This window comes from Lissotriton vulgaris, chromosome 10 (assembly GCF_964263255.1).
Source record: "Lissotriton vulgaris chromosome 10, aLisVul1.2, whole genome shotgun sequence".
NCBI lineage: Eukaryota > Metazoa > Chordata > Amphibia > Caudata > Salamandridae > Lissotriton > Lissotriton vulgaris.
The window spans coordinates 64,052,328-64,073,017 of record NC_141698.1 but is presented as its reverse complement, the minus strand read 5'-3'; the positions used below and the strand labels follow the sequence as shown (position 1 = coordinate 64,073,017).

At 47.3% G+C, this 20,690-nt stretch overlaps 1 protein-coding gene across 1 annotated transcript in view; it reads left to right on the top strand.

Annotated features, from left to right (window-relative positions):
• Nucleotides 1–18,801: 18,801 nt before the first annotated feature.
• MLST8 (MTOR associated protein MLST8) overlaps nucleotides 18,802–20,690 on the top strand; it is a 69,048-nt gene continuing 67,159 nt past the window's right edge. The window contains exon 1 of the mRNA XM_086940479.1: nucleotides 18,802–18,900. The gene's annotated coding sequence lies outside the window, so the exon portion shown is untranslated. The remainder of the gene's footprint in view (nucleotides 18,901–20,690) is intronic.

Genomic DNA, 20,690 nt, shown 5'->3' with positions numbered 1-20,690 from the left:
ATTAAAAATATTAATGCGGTCAAAGTCACGGGGTGGGCACCCACGCAATAAAAAACAATTAAACAGAGCGGGTTTTACAGCAAGGTAGCAGACACAGAAGAGACAGGTGGTGTTACATACATTCGGGGCTTTGGAGTTATGTGGTTGGGGGCGGGGCAAAATAGTTTCTCTTTTAGCCCCGTCCCTTTCAGACTGGGCGCTCCGACTTCCTGCTGGGGTAAAAGGTTCCTTATCTTCTTTATGGGGCCATCTGGACCCATAAAGATGATAAGAAACCTTTTACTTCAGCAGTAAGTCAAGGAACCCAATCTGAAAAGGACGGGGCTTAAAGAGAAAGAATGTCACTAGGACCTCTTCTCCAATGGCTGGCAACCGTTTAGGAGGCCAGCCAATGGAGAAGAGGGGCGGGGCTTAACCCTCGCTAGTGAAGTTCTCCTAAAAATATAAAATCTCGCGAGCTCGACTGCGCATGTTGCAGTACGGCACGCGAGACCTAAAAAGAGTTTTCAGAGGTACTGCTGGGAGAGGGGCTTAGGCTCTGTCCTCAAATCAGTTCCCTTGAGTACATCATTTGATTGGGCCTAAGCTGTGTGTGTCTATTGCAAAATATTGCTTGTATTGCACTGTTTGGTTTATGGGAAACATTGTGCTTAATACAGCAGGTCTGAGTTTGTTATGGTGGCAAACCCTGTATGAGAGATATAGTACAGGCCTGATCTGTTTTTTATGAAACTTAGGAAAAATGTTATAGTCCTGACGTATTTGTTGTGAAAGCACACTTCATTTAAGGGTGGATTTGTATTGTATGTTAAAATCTGCAAATATGTATTTTCTTACAAAGAATCTCAGGGATTACCGTAGTAGGCAAGGGTTTTTGGTATTAGTTACACCCTATAAAGATTACAATTGTAATGCTAAATAGTTCAGGTGATTGTTCTATTTTATTGTACAGAATGCATTTACAATCCTAGAGACACCAAAGCTTAGTTTCAGCATGCATTTGTCAGGTAAATCATTTTGAAATGTTACTAGTTCCAACTACATGTTTTCACCCACTTAAAAACTAATAAGAGTGAATGACAATAAGATGAGAAAACATCAATATGGATAAATGGACCTGTATTTGACCGAGTAGTTATAGGTTCAAATCCCAAAGAGGCAGCGTAGTCTTTCTTTCTTCCGAAGTCGCTAAAATGTGTACCACTGAGTGGGGTAACAATAAATATCTATGATTCAACAGAAAGATGCCCTTCTGGATGAACATTCACATTACAAGTACACATGTTATGCCATGTTATGTTATAAAAATGGAATTGCTAAAAAAGAAATATCATAAAACTTTATGTATAATCGGGCCTCACTGTGCCGCATACACGAATAGAAAAATTAGCTTGTGTTCGTACAGCTTCACTTTAAGCCCTAAACCCTAATTATGTATTAGTCAGCAGTTAGAAGACATTTAACTCAAAGTAATGTATTAATCCTGGAAAATACAGAGAAGCATTAGCATGGGGCCTTGCTTGTGGTGATCATCAGATCTAAATGCAGTAAGATAGGCCTCCTTGGAATAGGACATTCATGGTCCACTTCAAAAGGGTCTCGAAGCCTTCTGCATAGCCTCAATAGCCAATGTAAGTGTATGTTTCATTTCATTCATTTCCATGAGCTTTGGTCTATGAGTTGTCAATCTGCTCTGTATTGCCCATCATTCATTTTATGTATCCTGCTGATGCAAGCAGTCCTAAATAAAAAGAAACTGGTTGTAATGCATTTCAGGTCAAGCAAAGGTAGGTAAAGGATGCAACAGCCACAGCATATCCATGTGGCTCTTTACCTACATACAGGTAGCTCACGCACAAACTTCAGCCCACTTTTCCTTTAACACCAGCCAGCCCAGTATTTCTCTTTCAAGGTAATTGAAATGATGAGGCAACTGGTTGATGCCTCCATTTGTGAAAAATGAGCGTGTGGTTGTATTGCCACAGTCTTAGTGCCACACTTGAAAAAAGTTTAGCCTTAGTCCACTCTACACCTTCAAGCTGAGGCGAGGAGGAAGGGCTGGAGTTGTATTGTAGATGGGATGGGCTCATGAAACCAAAACCTACACCTCTGCAAAACTTAGCAGGAATGGCAGTAGGAGCTGCGTGTCATGTTCGAATACTGGAAGTAATTGATGTGACCATTTTCCAACAATTGTTTGCTTGATCTGAAAGCAATGAAATTTAGGCTTTCCTGTAGCAAATAGTGCATCTTGTACAGTTGTCTGTTTGGCTGGATTTCACCTCTCAGAAAACCTTGGTTAAAGAGATCTGGGGGACAGGGGGACATTTGTGCAAGCATACTCTCAAGTTTCTGTCCCTTGCTTATTGTATGCAGTCTCTGCCCTATGATGGCAGTTTGTGGTGTTCCCCCTTTTATGATGCCCCTTTCTTTGTAGATGGGTTTGATATGTTGATAGGATTGAGAGCTGGGTCTGTGCTTCTTTTTGATAAGCCTCACCACTTTCTGTTTTGTAGGATGAGCTGATTGTGGGTAACCAGAGTGGAGTCATGCACATTTGTGACCTGAAAATTGATTACAATGAGCTGCTGATCCCAGAGCCGCGGTGTCCATTACCTCTGTTCATATCTACCTCAATGGCAGTTATATGGGAGCTGTGAATAACTCTGTGAGTAGCAGGAGGAACAAGCCTCTGCCTTCACTCTTTGTACCCACCTCTTATTTTGAGTGTAAAGTTCTTTCAGGCCGATGGTAGGAAGTGATTTTGGATGAGTGCAATATTATTCAACTAGAGCCCTTCCCCATAGTGGTGAGGCCAATTCCTATGTATATCTTTCTCACTCTTCCAGGTCTGTTTTTACCACTCCTTTCTGATTTCAGTGTGATCTCCATGGTTATACTCCTCTAGTCAAAGCACTCGCTTCCCAGTCCTGGGACACCTCCCCCTTCCTTCTGTTCTATTCTCAGTTATAGAGTCATCTCTAGCCACATCTCTCTTGTTTGGTAGCACCCCTTGAATGATGCCGCCCCCATGTGCTGTCCCTTCTGCGGACACACTCTTTTGCTTATATCAACATGTTCTTACCGTTGGTACACTCCAAGAGCATTGATTTATTGGCTTGTCATACTTTCTTCTTCATGCTTATCCACTTAGCTCTGGATTGGCCATCCCATATTACCATTCCATGAAACTTCACGGAGGAGTTCAGTAACTTCATTTGTCGGATGTGTCTCTTATTTGTGCTTTAAGGGCAATTGCTGTATGTGTAATTTAAATGGAGGCATTGGAGAAGACGTTACGCAACTCATCCTGAAGACAAAAATTCTAACCCATCAGTGCTACACTTTGCACTGCAGGTTCAGTGCAGGCTCTATGTGAGTACAATGTCAATGGTATATGCATTTTGTACATATTATATATGTGTGTTTGGAGGTCAATGCTGGGTATTTATGGATAGGACCATGTTTCCATAGAAAAAACATTTTTTGTGTTGCTTATAACTTTGGCATTGTTTGATGAATCTTCGCAAAACTTTCTAAACCAAAAAAGATGTTCAGCCACCTCAGTTGCGTCCTTGAATGTTACAGGGTGGTCCGTTAAGCTGGGGTCGAGAAAAAGAAGTGGGATCGCAAAAAGCATTTTTCCCCTGCAATTTTCAATTGGAAAATTAAACGCAGCAACTGCCAAAAGGGATGAACTGATTTATACCAAATTTTGCAGAAAGTTAGATCTTGGACTAGAAAGCAGCCATTTGTGATTTGGTGTAAATCCGTTCAGGAGCTTTTGAGAAATTAAGGTTCAAAATGTATGTATATATATATAGATCTAACACACCAAATAATAAGATCTGATTTGCTGCCACCACATCATCAAAGATGTGATTGCAGCAATTTTAGGACTCGAAGACTCAGTCCCCTGTCTTGTGAAGAGAGAAAAAAACATATAGGGGGTAAGTTAGGGATACCCAGCTCCCCTGAGACTAGTGATGGGTCCGGTCCTTGGGCCCAGGGGGTCGACGCAATGATTATTTTATTTTTTATGAGGGGGTGTGCGGCCCCTCTCTTTAAGCCTTCATGAGGCCCCAGGGACCTCATCCCCCGAGGCCAACGTTATATTTAGGGGAGGGGAATGTATGACCTCCCTCCATAAGCCTAATAGAGGCCCCGTTGACCCCGTCTTCTGGGGCTGACTTTTCCATTTAGGGGAAAGGGGCATATAGCGTCCCACCCACCAAGTTTCACAGATACCTTGGGGACTTATCCACCAGGGCTGACTTTTACATTTAGGGGAGGGAGCATCAAGGCCCATCCCCAAACCGTTCTGCGGGTCCAGGGACCACATCCCTTGGGGCTAGAACAAACCAGTGTCCCATAGACTCCATCTCGGAAGACAATTCTGTTCCCTTCCTGGGAGAGTGTGGGCATTCCCTGCATGCGCTCTCCTGGACAGGGAACACAACTTTGGTAATGCTTGACTGTAGCATTGAAAATAAGCTGCTCCTTACCAGGTGGGAGCAAAGTAATAGAGCCGGCTCCTGCCAGCACCCATGATGGGTGCTGGCAGGGTAGCCTTAAGGAACTACGGGGGCCTCGGGGCTCCCCCTGCGGCCGCCAGCATTTGCCTATGTTGTGGGTGTCCTAGGTGGGCATAGGGCACACACTCTAAAGAACAAATTGCTGGCTCCCACTGACACCCAGTGTGGATGCTGGCTAGGGAGTCGGCAGGGGCTGTTGGTGCCTAGGGGCTCCCCGCGGCCCGAAACATTTATCATATTTTAGACACTGATCACTTATAAAATAAAAACAAAATAAAAAGTAACACAGCAGCAGTACTGATCAGACTAAGGAGCTCCCCATAATGCTGTGGAAGGGCTTTTTGTAGAGGGCTGCAGAGAGTGCAGCAGTCCACCAGCAATATTTAAAAAAAAATGTAATTAAGTCTCCTGGGTAATTGTAATGTAAAATGTAATGTAAAAAGGATTTGTAGAGCGCTGCGTTCACCGGACGGTTTCTTGGCGCTGCTAATTCAATCCATAAACTAGAAGAGCTTACCATAATCTTTAAAGCACTATGAGCTGGAGATGTAGGCTGTTCAGGTGGAATGCAGGTACCCTTGTGTTTGGTTCTATGCCTGCAGTTTGTGGCCTGATAAATGTTTAAGAAAAACACTCAAGGGGAGGAGCCAAGATGGCGACCGGAGCGGACGTGTAGGCTCTCGGCTCCGCCAGCTCTTGACTCCCGCACCAGAATCCTGCTCTATATCCTGTAGCGCATCACCAGCGGGACGTGCGGTATGATGTGCTGACTTCGCCAGCGTTCCTCCGGGTCCTCTGACTGCCCGGTAACCGCAGATATCCCGGGAATTGCTTCACTGCTCTGGACCCCGGCTTGAATCTCCGCGCGCCGCCGGACCCCTGGGCTCCGTGACGGTCGGGCTGCCCGCCTGCAGCCGGAGTGTGGGAAGTGCCGCCTCTGCTCAAGTTATAGACAATCCTGCACAGACAGCCAGGATCTCGCATTGGATTTGCAGCGCGAGTGCGTGGCGAGGACGCAGGGGATGTGAGACTCCCTTGCTGGACACCGACGGAGTGCTGCTTCGATCCCATCGCTGCTCCTGCCTGGCGTCGGCGAGCCCCCCCCTCCGCCCTGACTACTCAGCTATGTCGATTCGGCTCCACGCGAAAACCGCTGGCCGAGAGATGACCCTGGAGTCACTACGGGCTTGATTTAATAATTGGTATTGCCTCGCGGACCCCCACCCCCCAGCTCTTGTATTAGATCATCGACAAGATGGCGACGCCTGTTTGCTTGCGACGTGAGGAAGATGGCTTGTCCTCGCCTTGGAACTGCGATCCCACGTCCTCGCAGGGAGCCAGTTCACATTCGTCCTCCCTTGCTTTGGAGCTACAGGAACGGCAGCCTGCGTGGTCTAATGGGGATGTTATGGCAGCTCTGGGAGACTTACGACTGGCGCTGGGACGTGGCTATCATGCGCTGGGCGAGAAGCTTGATGCCATTGTGATCGACCTGGGGTGGGAGCGGAAGGTCTGTCCCCCACAGAGTCTGGATTTACCCTTGCAGCTTGCTGACTGGGATACAAGGTTTCCGAGGGTTCCTAACACTGTTGCTACTGTTTTCACCGATACTTGTTGCAACTCGAGGCCACCCATCGGACCGGTTAGTGCTACTTTGTTTTCCTCTTGCTCCGAGACTGACTTCCTGCCTTGTTCAACATCACCACTGTCTTGGACAGTTGCTACTTGGCCTCTCGCCCCCTCGCTCACTCTGTCTTTGGGGTTTCCAATCTCCCAGTTGTGGACCTTTTACTATTTGGCTGTAGTGGCGAGACTTTCAACTGAGGACAGCGAACTTCCTGGAGGCTGGCGACGTCCATTTTGCGCTCATGTCCCTCCCCCTCTCTCACTTCGGCCATTTTGTTTCTTTGTCTCTGAGGGTGTCAGCTTTTCGTGTGGGGTGGGGGTGGGGGGTCGTCCACGATCGGGCCAGGGCTAGGCGGTTTCTTTCAGTGTGATTGACATACCGGCGGGCGGGGACTGGGTTGGGACTGCTTTTATTGTTTGATTTATACACACATTTAGCAATGCCTCTCCCCATTTGCAGTATAGTTTGCCAGTCCTATTGTGCTGATGATAATTGGGGTAGGGGATGTCTTTGGGGCCGGTGGTGACCGAGAGTATGTGGAACTGACCTCCTCCAGACTTCCGATCGACTAGTGGTGACCTGGGCTGGAACGCGTTTTGATATATTGAATGCGCGGTGTGTGATGCTTTTTCCCATTTAAGGTCGCAGTTATTGGGTCCTGCTGTTTACCTTTGTTGTTGGGATGGCGGTTCTGTGCGGTGTGGGGGGTCCAGGGGTAAACCACTCTGACTCTCACTTGAAGCGATGTTACCAACTTTAATGCTGCAAATGGCGTAAGAAAACTTGTAATGGCTATGAGTCCGGGAAGCCTGGTATTTGGTGGCTCCTCCCCACCTTCCTCATTTTTTGGGAGTCATAGATAAATCTACTTTTTTCTTACTCCCTATATTTCGAGTGTTATACTTCTTCCTCTTTCTTTTTTCCATTTCTTTCTCTTCTTGTTCTATATTTCGGGTTTATTGGGCGACAGACACACTGCTGGGGGGGGGGGGGAGGGGGGGGGGGAGGCCGTAGCCTCTGCATGCGTGTAGGGTGGGGGGTTGGGGGATTTTTCGTTTTCTGTTTCAGTTTCTATGGTGCCTTTATTTTCTTCGTTGTTCGTCCTCTTTTCTTTATACTTTCTTGGGCCCGTGTCGGGGATAGAATAGGGTGGGTGGCGGTGGACACTGGGTGCTATGTTGGGTATGCCACTTCTGATGTAGGAATTTTAAGCCGCCATCCCGCCTGGGGGAACTAGCTTTTTGGGTAATTGGACTACTTGATACAATTGTTGGTAATGTTACGTCTCGCCTGCACGGGCTCCTATTCTTCATTTGCTGTTTATGTGAAATTATAATATTGGACTTCAATAATTGCAACAAAAAAACCTTTAAAAATTAACCTTCAATGCTCCTGAGACACGATACCACGTTGTTTTACAGTGTAACTCTCAATGTTTGCCTATGATCCTCATGTGCTATTGTGTCGCCGTAATGTATGCGCCAGTGCTTCAACAGTTTTCGTGGCCGGCCTTGTGGTTGTAGGCCCGTATTTGTACTTTTACCACTGCACAATAAAGGTTTTCAAAAATTAAAAAAAAAAAAAAAAAAAAAAACACTCAAAGGCAAGTTTAATGTTTTTTATTGCTTTATTGAAAATATTTTGTGACAATCACTATTCTCTCTTTCGGAATCTATATTGATAGTCATGAGCACTGAATAGTTCGGCCCACGTGAGGGATCCCGGAGCACTTTTCCACAGTATGTAAACTTAAGTGTAGATGTTCACCTTTCTTCGGGAAGGCCTGTAGAAACACTTAAGATAATAATATTGTGCAGCCTATAAGGATGGCTATGATGGCTAAATTCTTCAGATTATACTTTAAAAAGGGTAAAGAAAACCATATATATGTATATTTTAAGCCAAATACTTTCATAGACGGCTTAAGTCTTATTTCACAAACCGTTTTTGCAAAAGTAAAGAGATGAAGGATAGAAGGACTATGTAGCCATTAGGCTGCTCTTATGTGGGTGTAAAAACAGCGTCTGTACCTTTTAGGACCCAGAGACCATAAATATCCCATCATGCCCAGCAGGTGGCAGTTGCTTCAGTTCTATTTTTCTGGCTCCTGATGACAGGGTCTTGTAGAACTGAGCTCGGCCTTTTTAGCTTTTTCTCTTCAAAGATCTTAAATGGATTTTTTTGACAACTGCTTCATTCAACGGTTTTCAGACATGAAAATGTCTTTTTCTAACAGGAATTTTGGCATGTAGTCAAATAAAAGGTCATCTTTATTTGACAAGTGTTCTGCTTGTGGGAAAAAGAAGGCCAAGTCAAACCCTCTTGACGTCTGCATCATCTGCCTTCCTGAGAGCCATGTTCTTGACAAATACCAACACTGCAGGAAGTTCTCAAGGTATACCCTGAGGGAAAGGGAGAACATTTGCCTCCATGGCACAGAAGAGCAATGCAGTCTGAAGGTGGGACAATTGGAGAGCGAGGAGAGGGTCAGTCCTCTACCAGGGCTCTTCCACCTTCCTCTGAGGACTCCAGGCATGGAAGGTCCAAAAATAGTAGTATAGCCCAAATATGACGTTCTTCCAGGTCGACATTGAGAAGATCAATGTCGAGACAAGGTACAGTACCAACTTGTTCTCTGTCAAGGACTGGGTCGACATCAAAGAGGACGCGAAGATCGATGTCGAGACAGGGTAGGTCAATGTCGAAGATGACTACTCCGTCAAGACACAGAAGGAGTTTGACGTCAGGGAGTTTGTTGACATTGAGACAGAGAGGAAAGTCGACATTGAGGAGTGTGTCGACGTAGAAGAAGGTTGACATCGAAGAGTATGTAGACATCGAGAACATCTATGAATGCAGAAAGAAGGAAATGGAGAGGCATTTCATCATCTCCTGACTGAATACACCAGAGTGTATTCTACTTCTTCTCTGATAGTGCTGCCAGACTCTCCTGCTCCTCTTCCTTCATGTCCTAGGTTGCCTCCACCACTAGCTCCCCTGCCTCCACTGCCTCTTCCTCCGGCACCGCTTCCACCAGCGCAAATTCCTCCTCCTCGATCTGTGGAATGTGGAAGCTCCTCTTCTGAGGCCTAGAGTTTCTCTGTGACAATCGCTTTCGAGGACTTACTATTATTGGTGCCACTCCAAACATCGCCACAGGCCCCGGTGCTCGTCGTCGCAACCTTCCTCCAGATGATCTCACATCTTCCTGCATCTAGGTCTAGATCAACATCACGTACAAGTTCTAAACTCCATTCCTACTACTCCACCTCCTCTTCCAGCACAGGAAGATATTCTCCAACGCTGTTGTACTCTCCACAACCACAGGTTTCTCCAGTGGATGATGTCACTACCTTCCAGGATGTCCTCGTGAGGGGTCTGTGAAGTTAAATATCCCGATGTCAGTTCCAACACCATCCACATTGGTCATATTTGAGATGCTTTACCACCGATCAGTGTCAAGGCCTCTCCTTCCTTTGTTTCTGGATCTGTTGGAACCAGTGACGGACTTGCTCCTCACTTCAGCTTCTCCTAAATCTGCTCTGTCGATGATACAGAAGAAAAACAGACCTCCAGAGCAGAATCCACACTTTCTCCGCTCTGTGGTCAACTTAGTGATTAAGAAACACCATTCTGGGGAGGAGCCAAGATGGCGATCGGCATGGAAGTGTAGGCTCCCGGCTCCGTAAGCCTCTGAGCCCCGCAAGACGATCCTGCGCACGATTTTGGTATTGCATGGCAGCGGGGCGACGGTGAATGCGCGCAGATATCGAATGCGCGATTCCGACGTCTCTACCGGCCTCGCAGACGGATATATTTGCGAAGTTGACTGATGGCCTCAAACGACCCTGAGCCGAGACCTCGACTGATAAACAGGGCCGGGCGCTGACTCATCGGCGGCGGCCAGCAGGACCTGGGCGGAGTCGGCCCACCGGGACGCAGCAACTCCAGAGCGGAATTTTCTGAAGGTGCCCTGGCTGTCACACGGTGCGGCTGGAGTGCATCCTCGACATGGTGGCTCGGTGGAACTATTATTGACTGCGGAGTGCGGAAGGTGAGCCTGTCGGCTTTGTCTTCTATCCTGCCCGGTTTTCGCGGGCCGCTCCCGCACTTGTGACTGGTGCTGAGTCGGAAAGGAGATGGCCATTGCCGTGGATTGCTTTTCGGGCTTATACTTTGGAAGCCCTCGGGATTCCAGCTGTAGTCTGCCTGAGCCAGACTTGTCCTTGCCCTGCCTTTGTTCTCCCGACCAGTTGGAAACGCCTGATGGGTGCCTGAACAAGACGGAGTACAATACCTTGCCCACTGAAGTGCTGCGTGAGGGCGAGTGCGAGGCACTGAGTAGCTCTGCGATGTGGGAAATGCAGCCTGTGCTGTCTCGCAGTGATATTCTTGCTGCTCTGAGTGACTTCCAGTCCGCTTGGAGGGATGGCTCCCGAGCGCTTGGTGGAAGGCTGGACGATATTGCGCTCACACTGGGGCGACTGCATCCGGATGCCCCCCAGATACGCGAGGAATTGCCCCCACCTATGTTTGAGGAGGGTACTGTGGCTATACATGGACGCGGAGGGGAATGGATGATCCCAGACAGTGTGGGTGCCTGGGGCAGAATGCCCACATGTCTCTATTGTTCTGAAGGATGCCTTTCCCAGCATTGGATGGTGGCTCCGTCCGCTACAGCGCCGCTGATGACTCGGACACTGGTTCAGCCACTGTTGCCTCCTATGACTGCTGCCTCTTTCCTCGCCCCTGTATTTCTGTTGTGGTATGCTTTTCCTGGATTGGAACTGGGAGTGATGGTCTTCAGTGGAGGAGACTCTGTCTGTGGCCGGCGACGTCCATTTTGTGTTGGCAAGTTGCGCCCCTGCCGTGCGTGGACATTTTGTCTTCCTTTGTCTGCTGAGACGGGATCTCCTCTGCGGGCATGGCACGGGGGACTTACAAGAACGGGCCAGGGCTAAGTGGTTCTCACTAATATTTGATGTCTGTGTGGCTGGAGGGGAAGCGGATTGGCGAGTTCCTATGATACACTTAATAGCGCAATACGTGATGATTCACCCCCATTTTTATTGCACTAAGTGACTGCTGCTGTTGACTGTTTCTTTTGGGGTGGAAATTACACTCGTGGAAGGGGAGACCGGGAGCCTGTTGGGACGGCCCTCCTCCGGTATTATATAACCTTTTTCTTTTTCCTTTTCCTTTTCCCTTTTCTGAATCTAAATTTCGGGCTTCTGTTTTTCGGGCGACAGGCACACTGCTAGGGGGGGGTAGGCCGTAGCCTCTGCATGCGTGCAGGGTGGGGGGGTTGGGGGGGCGGGGTTTTTTGTTTTGTTTCAGTTTCTATGGGCCTTATTTTTCTCCTCTCTTTCCTTGGTTCTTTTCTCTTTTTCTTCCTTCTTTTGGGTCAGTATGGTGGCTAGGCGTAGCGTTGCTTATCGTTTTTGTTGTTAGTTTTACCGCTAACATTAGTTAGGATGTTCCACGTTCATGGGGCGGGTAATGACCAGTATGTACTGTGAATATATGCTTTTATCCTGATAAGCGTCTTTTTTGTGCCGATCTTCCGATTGTGACTCTTCGCTTCGTTGATAATCTGCTTTGTTCATTGCCCACTATGTGCTTTCGGTGGATTGAATGGCGTCTGATCCTTCTAATTTTATACTTTAAAAATTAACCTAATTTATCCTGTACTCGGCGGTCGCTTTTCCCATATGTAATATTTCGAATACTTGCTGCTTTTCATCTCTGGGACTGCTGAGCTGTTCTATGGTTGCTTTTTGTGCTACAAACTGATTTCGAGGCCGGCCAGAATGGTTGTAGGCCCGTACCTGTATGCTTCTGTTGCACAATAAAGGTTTCAAAAATTAAAAAGAAACACCATTCTACAACTCCTTTGTTACTGTACCACCAGACAAGGAGACGCAGAAGCTGGATTTGGTAAGCCGCAAGGTATGCGGCACAGCTGCTACCACTATGAAGGCAGCGAGGGCATCAGCTCTTCTGGGCAGGTACAGGTCCTTATGGAACTCCTTACAGAAATCTGCCGACAACCTCCCCAAAGACAAAATGGAGAACTTCCTTGAGGTTCTCAATGATGGGATGATGATTTCTAAACAGATCATTAGTGCTGCAGCGGATTCATCCTTGCTAGCGGTACTCAAATACTGTCACGGGGTGGAATCACGCAGACATTCGTGTCTCTTCTCCCAGCCTTCAAGCATGAATCAGAGCAATGGATCCTTAACCTGCCATCTTTGGATCCACACTCTTTGGCAGTCGCACAGATGACGAGATGACCCGGATGAAGTCGGAAACAGAGACTTTCAAGGCAGTTGGCCTCGAAAAACAAAAAAGAACAACAAAGACCCTACAAGCCCTACCAACTGCATTTTTTCCCTCGGAGGGTTCAAACCCCTCACTGGTACAAAGGCCACCAGCAGAGTCCATACCAGCAACAACAGTGATGGAAGCCTATAGGGAGAGCCACTCAACAGCCTGTTCAGTGAAAATCCTAAAGCAGGCGCCAAGCAATTAATCTTCCTTTTCCCCTCTAACATTACCCACTTCTGTAGGGGAGAGTATTTCACATTTTCTGACAGAGTGACAATTCATTACAAAAGACGCCTGAATAATGAATATTGTTTGGAATGGGTATTGTCTCAGGTTCACCTGTCCTCCACCGAATATACCATCAAAACCATCCAATCACCATCTACAGATGCTATGTGCGGAAGCTTACGGTGGAGACTGTTCCTCCCAAACAACAAGTAACTGGCATTTATTCCTGATACTTTTGGGGAAAAAAGAAAGGTCCCAGAAAGGAGTTCAGACCCATTTGTCAATTTGAAAATTGGCCAACAGATGGATTTGACGAGAAAAGTTTCAAATGCTGGCACTCTATCAGATCTTTCCACAGTTACACCAGTTGGCTCAGCTCAATAGACCTCCAAGATGCGTACTTTCATGTACCAATAGCTAAGAAGCATCGCAAATTCTTGAGGTTTGTTGTTTATCAAAATAATTACCAGTACAAAGTGCTTCCATTTGGCCTCAAATCAGCCCCCAGAACTTTCTTGAAGTGCATGGCAGTGGTAGCCACGCACCTCAGGAAGCATTGAGTTTTCGTCTACTGCTACCTAGACGATTGGCTCATCAAGGTGTCGACTCCACAGGAAGTCTGACTACATTACCAATGGACAAGCAATCTCTTCCAACGATTAGGGCCACATATTAGTCATAGCAAGCCAATGTCTACTCCTGTTCAGGTACTGCATTATTTGTGGGCCTCCATCAACACCAGTCAAGCAATTACAATTCTATAGGTGTCACATTTGCAAAAGTTATAACTATTGGCATTGTAAATGACAAAGCTATTAATTTCGCTATTTTCAAAACCAACACATAAATAAAAAAATTGTCATTTACAATACCAATAGCTCAAACTTTCCTAATGCTAGACCTATTGCATTGCAAATGCTTGTTTATTTATGTGTTGGTTTTGAAAATAGTGAAATTAATAGCTTTGTCATTTACAATGCCAATAGTTATAACTTTCGCAAATGTGACACCTATAGCATTTGTAATGCAATATGTGTTGTATTTACGTGACTTAGATGTATTGATATTACAAATAACAATGGCTTTGAGATAGATAGATAGATAGATAGATAGATAGATAGATAGATAGATAGATAGATATATTGATGCTGGGTGTGTGGTTGTGGTTGTGTGTGTGTGGTTGTGTGTGTGGGGTTGTGTGTGGGGAGTTGTGTGTGGGGTTGTGTGTGTGTGGTTATGGGGTTGTGTGTGTGGTTGTGTGTGGTTGTGTGTATGCTTGTGTGTGTGCTTGTGGTTGTGTGTGTGTGGTTGTGTGTGTATGTGTGGTTTTGTGTGTGGGGTTGTATGTGGGGGGGTTGTGTGTGGGGGGTTGTGTGTGGGGTTGTGTGGGGTTGTATGTGTGGGGGGTTGAGTGTGGGGGGGGGTTGTGTGTGAGGGGTTGTGTGTGTGGTGGGTTGTGTGTGTATGGGGTTGTGTGTGTGGGGGGTTGTGTGTGTGGGGGGGTTGTGTGTGTGGGGGGGTTGTGTGTGTGTGGGGTTGTGTGTGTGGGGGGGTTGTGTGTGTGGGGTTGTATGTGGGGGGGTTGTGTGTGGGGGGGTTGTGTGTGTGGTAGTGTGTGTGTGTGTGGGGTTGTGTGTGTGGGGTTGTGTGTGTGGGGGGGTGGTTGTGTGTGTGGTTGTGTGTGTGTGGGGGGGGGGTTGTGTGAGTGGGGTTGTGTGTGTGGGGGGGGTTGTGTGTGTGTGGAGTTGTGTGTGTGGGGTTGTGTGTGGGGGGGTTGTGTGTGTTTGTGAGGTTGTGTGTGTTTGTGGGGGGTTGTGTGTGTGGGGGTTGTGTGGGGGGATTGTGTGTGTGTGGGGTTGTGTGTGGGGAGTTGTGGGTGGGGTTGTGTGTGTGTGGTTATGGGGTTGTGTGTGTGGTTGTGTGTATGCTTATGTGTGTGCTTGTGGTTGTGTGTGTGGTTGTGTGTAATGGTTGTGTGTGTGTGGTTGTGTGTGTATGTGTGGTTTTGTGTGTAGGGTTGTGTGTGGGGGGTTGTGTGTGGGGTTGTATGTGGGGGGTTGTGTGTGTGGTGGGTTGTGTGTGTATGGGGTTGTTTGTGTAGGGGGGTTGTGTGTGGGGGGTTGTGTGTGTGGGGGGTTGTGTGTGTGGGGGGGTTATGTGTGTGGGGGGGTTGTGTGTGTGTGGGGTTGTGTGTGTGGGGCTGTATGTGGGGGGTTGTGTGTGTGGGGGGTTGTGTGTGTGGTTGTGTGTGGGGGGGTTGTGTGTGGGGGGGTGGTTGTGTGTGTGGTTGTGTGTGTGTGTGTGTGTGGGGTTGTGTGAGTGGGGTTGTGTGTGTGGGGGGGGGTTGTGTGTGTGTGGAGTTGTGTGTGTGGGGTTGTGTGTGGGGGGGTTTGTGTGTGTGGGGTTGTGTGTGTTTGTGAGGTTGTGTGTGTTTGTGGAGGGTTGTGTGTGTGGGGGTTGTGTGGGGTTGTGTGTGTGTGGGGTTGTGTGTGGGGGGGTTGTGTGTGTGGGGGCGTTGTGTGTGTGGGGTTGTGTGTGGGGGGGTTGTGTGTGTGGGGTTGTGTGTGTGTGTGGTTGTGTTTGTGTTTGGTTGTGTGTGTTTGGCAGAGTTAATTACACTCTTTCACACACTCAAATTCCTCAATTGATAGTTCTGTAGAAAGATGAAAATACATTCTTACAAAAAGCCACATTATCCGGAGGAACCTACGAGCAAATCTTGTTTCCAAATACGCAAATAAAAAGCAAAACGAGAGTGAAACTATTTAAAGTCGTACAAACAGTTCTGTGACAATTAAGGGAACAAGGGGCGAGGATGTGAGCGTTGGTTAAAGGCCAGATCTACCGAATTTGAGTCTCGGCGTCGACTCATCAGCATCTGATTTTGGGCAAATCAATTAACTGCCCGAGTCTCAAACAAAAGGATGTGTCCTTGTGCCATGTAACTGGTGCTTGTGTGAAGCGCTCCAATACCTTCGGGCCGAATTTGCTTTACATAAAACTGCAAAAAAACAGGCCAAACTATTTTTTTGTTTACATCCCAAAATGCTTTTAGCAGAAAGAGAGAGAGTGAGAGAGTATGTGTATTTGCGTGTGTGTGGGATCAGTTGGTTGAAAAATACACTAAGCCAGAATGTTCTACATTCCTTGCGATGTTTCATGGAACATTGCCAAAAGATGATGTCACTTCCTTGAAAGTTACAGCAGTTTCATTGCTATCATTCTATTTGTCCTGCCTCATACATTTCTAGTCCCGCATCTGAGATTGCCCTCTAAGGGCTGTGGCATGGGTGACCAGCCTGCCGTTTCTGCTAGTGCCGGGCCTCACATTGCATCACATATTCGGCCGAAACTGCAGTGTAATTAAACAAAGCATGTTCTACTCGTGGAGTTCACACAGATTACTGCAAGGCCTTCTCTGGTATGTGATGCCAGATCAGCGCGGGAGATGCGTGCCATAGCTTACATTCCACGTTATAGTGTATATCCTGTAATCTAACAATTAGCAGTAGAATGTAAACTACACTTTCTGGAAGCGAAGTATCTCTTCTCGTAATTCAAAGCAATGAGTTTCACAATTCACTGTAAACACATGTTAACGAAATGTGAGCATACTTCGCAATGGGGGGCACTCTACTTAGTCTCTGGTGTACCTTTGCAGTGATGATGGCCACATATGCTCTGCACTATGCTGTGGCCATAACTCAAAATAAAGGATGCTCACATTTCCAGACTTGGAGCCTGATGTACCAAACATGTTTCCCCAAAATACAGGCTTTGCGGGAGCTGCGCATCTATAATAGGCCTGCGTGGCTGCATTAGCCGTGCACTGTGCAGGTGAAGTCCTGGGGCGGGGCGCTCTAATTACGGGGCCCGTGTGCACGGGCACCAGAGCTGCTAACAAGCCCTACGAGGGGCTCCAGTTCCGAGGCGCTAATGAGGCCGCAGAGGACAGGGCCACTGTGTGTAGAGGGTGGCACTCCAGGACGGCCACTGTGCAGACATCCTCGGGGGCGCACAGTGCGACACATGGCGGGAAAAATGGTTTGGGGCAAGGACCAGGCGCTATAGGGCTTCAAAGGCAAACAGAATATGGATAATTCGGACAAAAAGTGACGTAGTGCTACTTGGGTAAAAGCGTCAGGGGGTCCAAAGGGTACACGGACCAGAAGAATAAGGCACATAAGTAGAAGAAAAAAACATGAGTCAGGGAGCATAGCAGAGGGGGACAGAGAATGGCGGTCAGGGAGCTTGGAGAGGGCGCTATAAAGACCAGGAAGTAAAGTGGGGGCCACAGGTGAGAAGCAGCATAGGAACAATCGGAGCAGAGGGAGGGGCAGGGGAGCCAGTCCGCATAGGCAGAAATAAACAAGAGGACAAAGAAGAAAGGCGACCTGAGATCATGGGACCCGAGCAGCAGAGGGACGAAGGACGGCGACCGCTTTAAGGTGTAGGGCACAATTGCAAATAGGCAGATGCATCCGGAAGCATAGTGTTAATGGACACCAGCGCACAGAGGGAAAGGCATCAAGGACAAGGAAACACAGGAGGCACCGTGACCCGCGGGCTGGAATAACAAGCAAAAAAAAAAAATGGTAGAAAACAGAAAGGTTGGGGGTGAGACAGAAAGCGAGACAGAGAGAGGAAATGAGAGGAGATATAATGAGACAGTGTGAGAAAGGAAAGAACGGAGACGACAGAGATGGCGGGAAGAATGAAAGAAAGAATATATCGCCAAAGATTTTTGTTTTATTTTTTTCACTGTAGCAGACTACAAGCAGGAAGTGGGATAAGGGAGGGGGTGGCAAATGGTGAGCATTTTTATGTTCTCAGTGGCCGCCGCGGCTCACTGAGAACATCAAAGCGGCAGCGAAATTACTCCCAAAGCTGCAGGCGGACAAATGGTGCGCGCCCCCGGCGCACAGGCACTGTACCTCATCCGCCTGCAGACTTTGGGAGCATTTTTGAAATTCACTTACTATACTCCTCGCAGAACAATGCATGCACGTTGGTTCAGCGAGACCTTAAAAAGAAGTGGGGGGACGCTGTCACCGGAAGTAACGTCACGACAGGAAGTGACGTCACGAAAGGTGGCTTGCATGGGTCCTCGCGTTTGTTCAAAAGCTACATTAAGTCTGTATCCGTGGCCATGCCTTGTAGCTCAGCCAGAACGGTAGACAGCACCTATGGGAAAACGCAATATCTCATTCCACTAAACCATATGGCCGCCGCTATAGATTCATTATCCGAATTCTTTCCTTTAATATACAGGCAAAACAGCTACCCCTCGTCCTGCTGCGTGAACTTTCAGCATGGTCGGCGCTTTTGTGTCCATTATCCCTGCACTTATTTTTATATGGCTCAGACTGTGACATATCAGCTGACACAATTTGACCCCGTGGTCTTTAAGTAACAAGCTATAAAGGAAGTCTGACTGCTGAAGGCGCGCTGGAAGCAGATAAACCAGTCACCTAAAGCCTGTGTCATGTAATTTAGCTTTAATGCAGTCAAGCCCAATTCAGGCAAGTTTAGATCCGGGAGGCTGATGTCACAGCTCGCCGTGAGCTCCGGGCTGACAACGGCGGATGTGGCAAACGCTACCTCTGGGAAAAACAGCTGTGTGGCAGGGGGACGGCGTCCAACCAGTAAAATAAGTGGGGGGAGGCCGTCCACCCGCGTGGTACCCCGACTCAAGCCCTGTCTGTGGGGTTTGTTCACATGGGCTACCAGGAAACAAAAAAACAGGCAGTTTACAGCAGGCTTCCGCGAACCACAATGGGCCCTCCTCACTTATATTTTTTTTAAACAAATTAAGCACTGCATTTTATTATTTTAATGTTAAGGGGTATTGTAGCAGCACGAACAGTAAGTAGTGTGGACCACACAGTAGAACTGAACTGCACTAATGCTCTCGTGTCCGTAGAAAGCGCTCTGTCTATTCGCCTACTAATGCTCTCCTGTCCGTAGAAAGCGCTCGGTCTATTCGCCTGCTCGGGCGATCGCGCGTAGTCCTTCCTCTGTGTTCAGCGTTTCTCTCGCCGCTCTGTTGTTATGACGACACAGTCGTAAATCCGCCATTTTGCGCTTCCTTGCGACAGGCGAAGAGGCATGAGCGAAGCTGAGAGCGGGCTTACGGCAGCCGCAGGAACCGACCCCTGAGGGCCGATTGCTGTGCGGAGGGTGAGAGTGCCCCGCGCACGCAGTGTTATTAGGGCTCCGGTTAGATGAGGGGAAGGGAAATGGTGGCAAACCGGGCCTTGGAGTAGAAATGTTTTTGTGTACAGCGGCCAGCAGGATGTGTGTCATGTGGAAGTGGGTGGAGCAGGGCTGCCCTCTTAAAGTAACAGCTGTGAAGTTTACCGGGGCACCGGAGAAGCCCTTCAATCCAGTTTTATTCTTAATTTCTACTTGTAGTTTGCTTCTCGTATAATGACTTTCACACTGCAATTAAAATAAAAACAGATTGGGCGAGCTGCTCCCAGACTGACAAATATGTGCCCTGTTCTCTCTCTGTCCCTCCTTCAATCACAGGCCAAATCATGGATTAGGTTTAGGAAGATAATTGTTTCCACGAGAGTGACACTGCTGAACCGCTCCATCTAAGAGAATTTGTGGCATCAATAATGACTGAAACCCGTATCTCCTTTTTCGTATAATTTTTTCATTAACATCTGCTCTGTCTGTTTCCAACAAAGTTACTCGACCATAACTCTTGCAGATGGGATGATCTCGGCACTTGCACGCGATCAGTCTGAAATAGTGTTATTGGGTATCCATTCTTTTGAAGTGCAGAGGGAAAAAGTATACCATTCCTTGGTCTAAACAGGATCGATCAGCAGAAACGATGTAAAGAAGTGTGGTTATTGATTCGGCATGTTGAATGAACCCAGGAGCCACAATGAGTTTGAAAATGTTGTTTCTGCAGTAGATACCAGTTAGTTTATGCATTGCAGTTTTTACGTTCTTTCTATAGGTGCTTGTTCCTGAAGTGCTTTCATTGCTAACCTCTCACGCTGCCCTCTCTCTGAAGTTGGTGGTTCTCATACATTGTATTTTACCTATGGTACTCGACCCTTTTCCTATGCCACTTGTAGTTTAGTGGGACAGATCAGGCTTATCAGGCATTGTGTAGTGTTGCTAGGGCTATTCCGTGATTACGATCTTCAAAGGTTTTTTAAACACCAATTAAACAAGCATTTGCAATGCAATTGGTCTCACATTTGCGAAAGTTAGAGCTTTTGGGGTTGTAAATGGCAATGTGGTTTTTTTTTGCAATGGACTGAACATTTAGAAAATAAGTGCATGCTATAAAAAAAAGGAACCTTCTGGAAAAAAAGTGGTTGCATAGGTTTCTAACTAATGGTATCCCTTTGGGCATGGGGAGGCTATTAAATCTGCAATTTGCAACCAGTTTGTCTGCTTAACAGAAATAGTAGAATATATTTATGGAATGAAAGGAGGTAAGCATATGGATTGGGTCAGGTTACCCAAGGTAGATGGGTTTCTCTGATTTTTAACGGGTGGCATGCTAATGGTCAGCACCACAGAGAGGAGCACTGGCATATAATAAAAAATACTGAACATGTGTAACGAATAAGCAACTCCCTTCCCTGTAACACCGACCGCATGGCGGATGCCAACATCAATGATCATTTCAGCCAGACTAATACAATTTTGTAGAAGATGCAAATGTAGAGTACAAAATCATTCTAAAGCCGTCCACCTAACCTAACAAAAAAAGAGCATCTCCTCGATAGCTTCGTTGACGTTTAAAGTGCCTGTTTCCATCTCGTCGACGATGGTGTCTACATTCTCGACGTCGACGATTATGACAGCAAAGGTAGTGTCGACGAGGACGACGTCGACGACAGCAGCTATTATGGTGATTACGACGAGCTCGTCGACTACTCCGTCGACGATCAATCCACCATCGACGACGAAAACTCAGTCGACGAGATCCATTTCTCCGC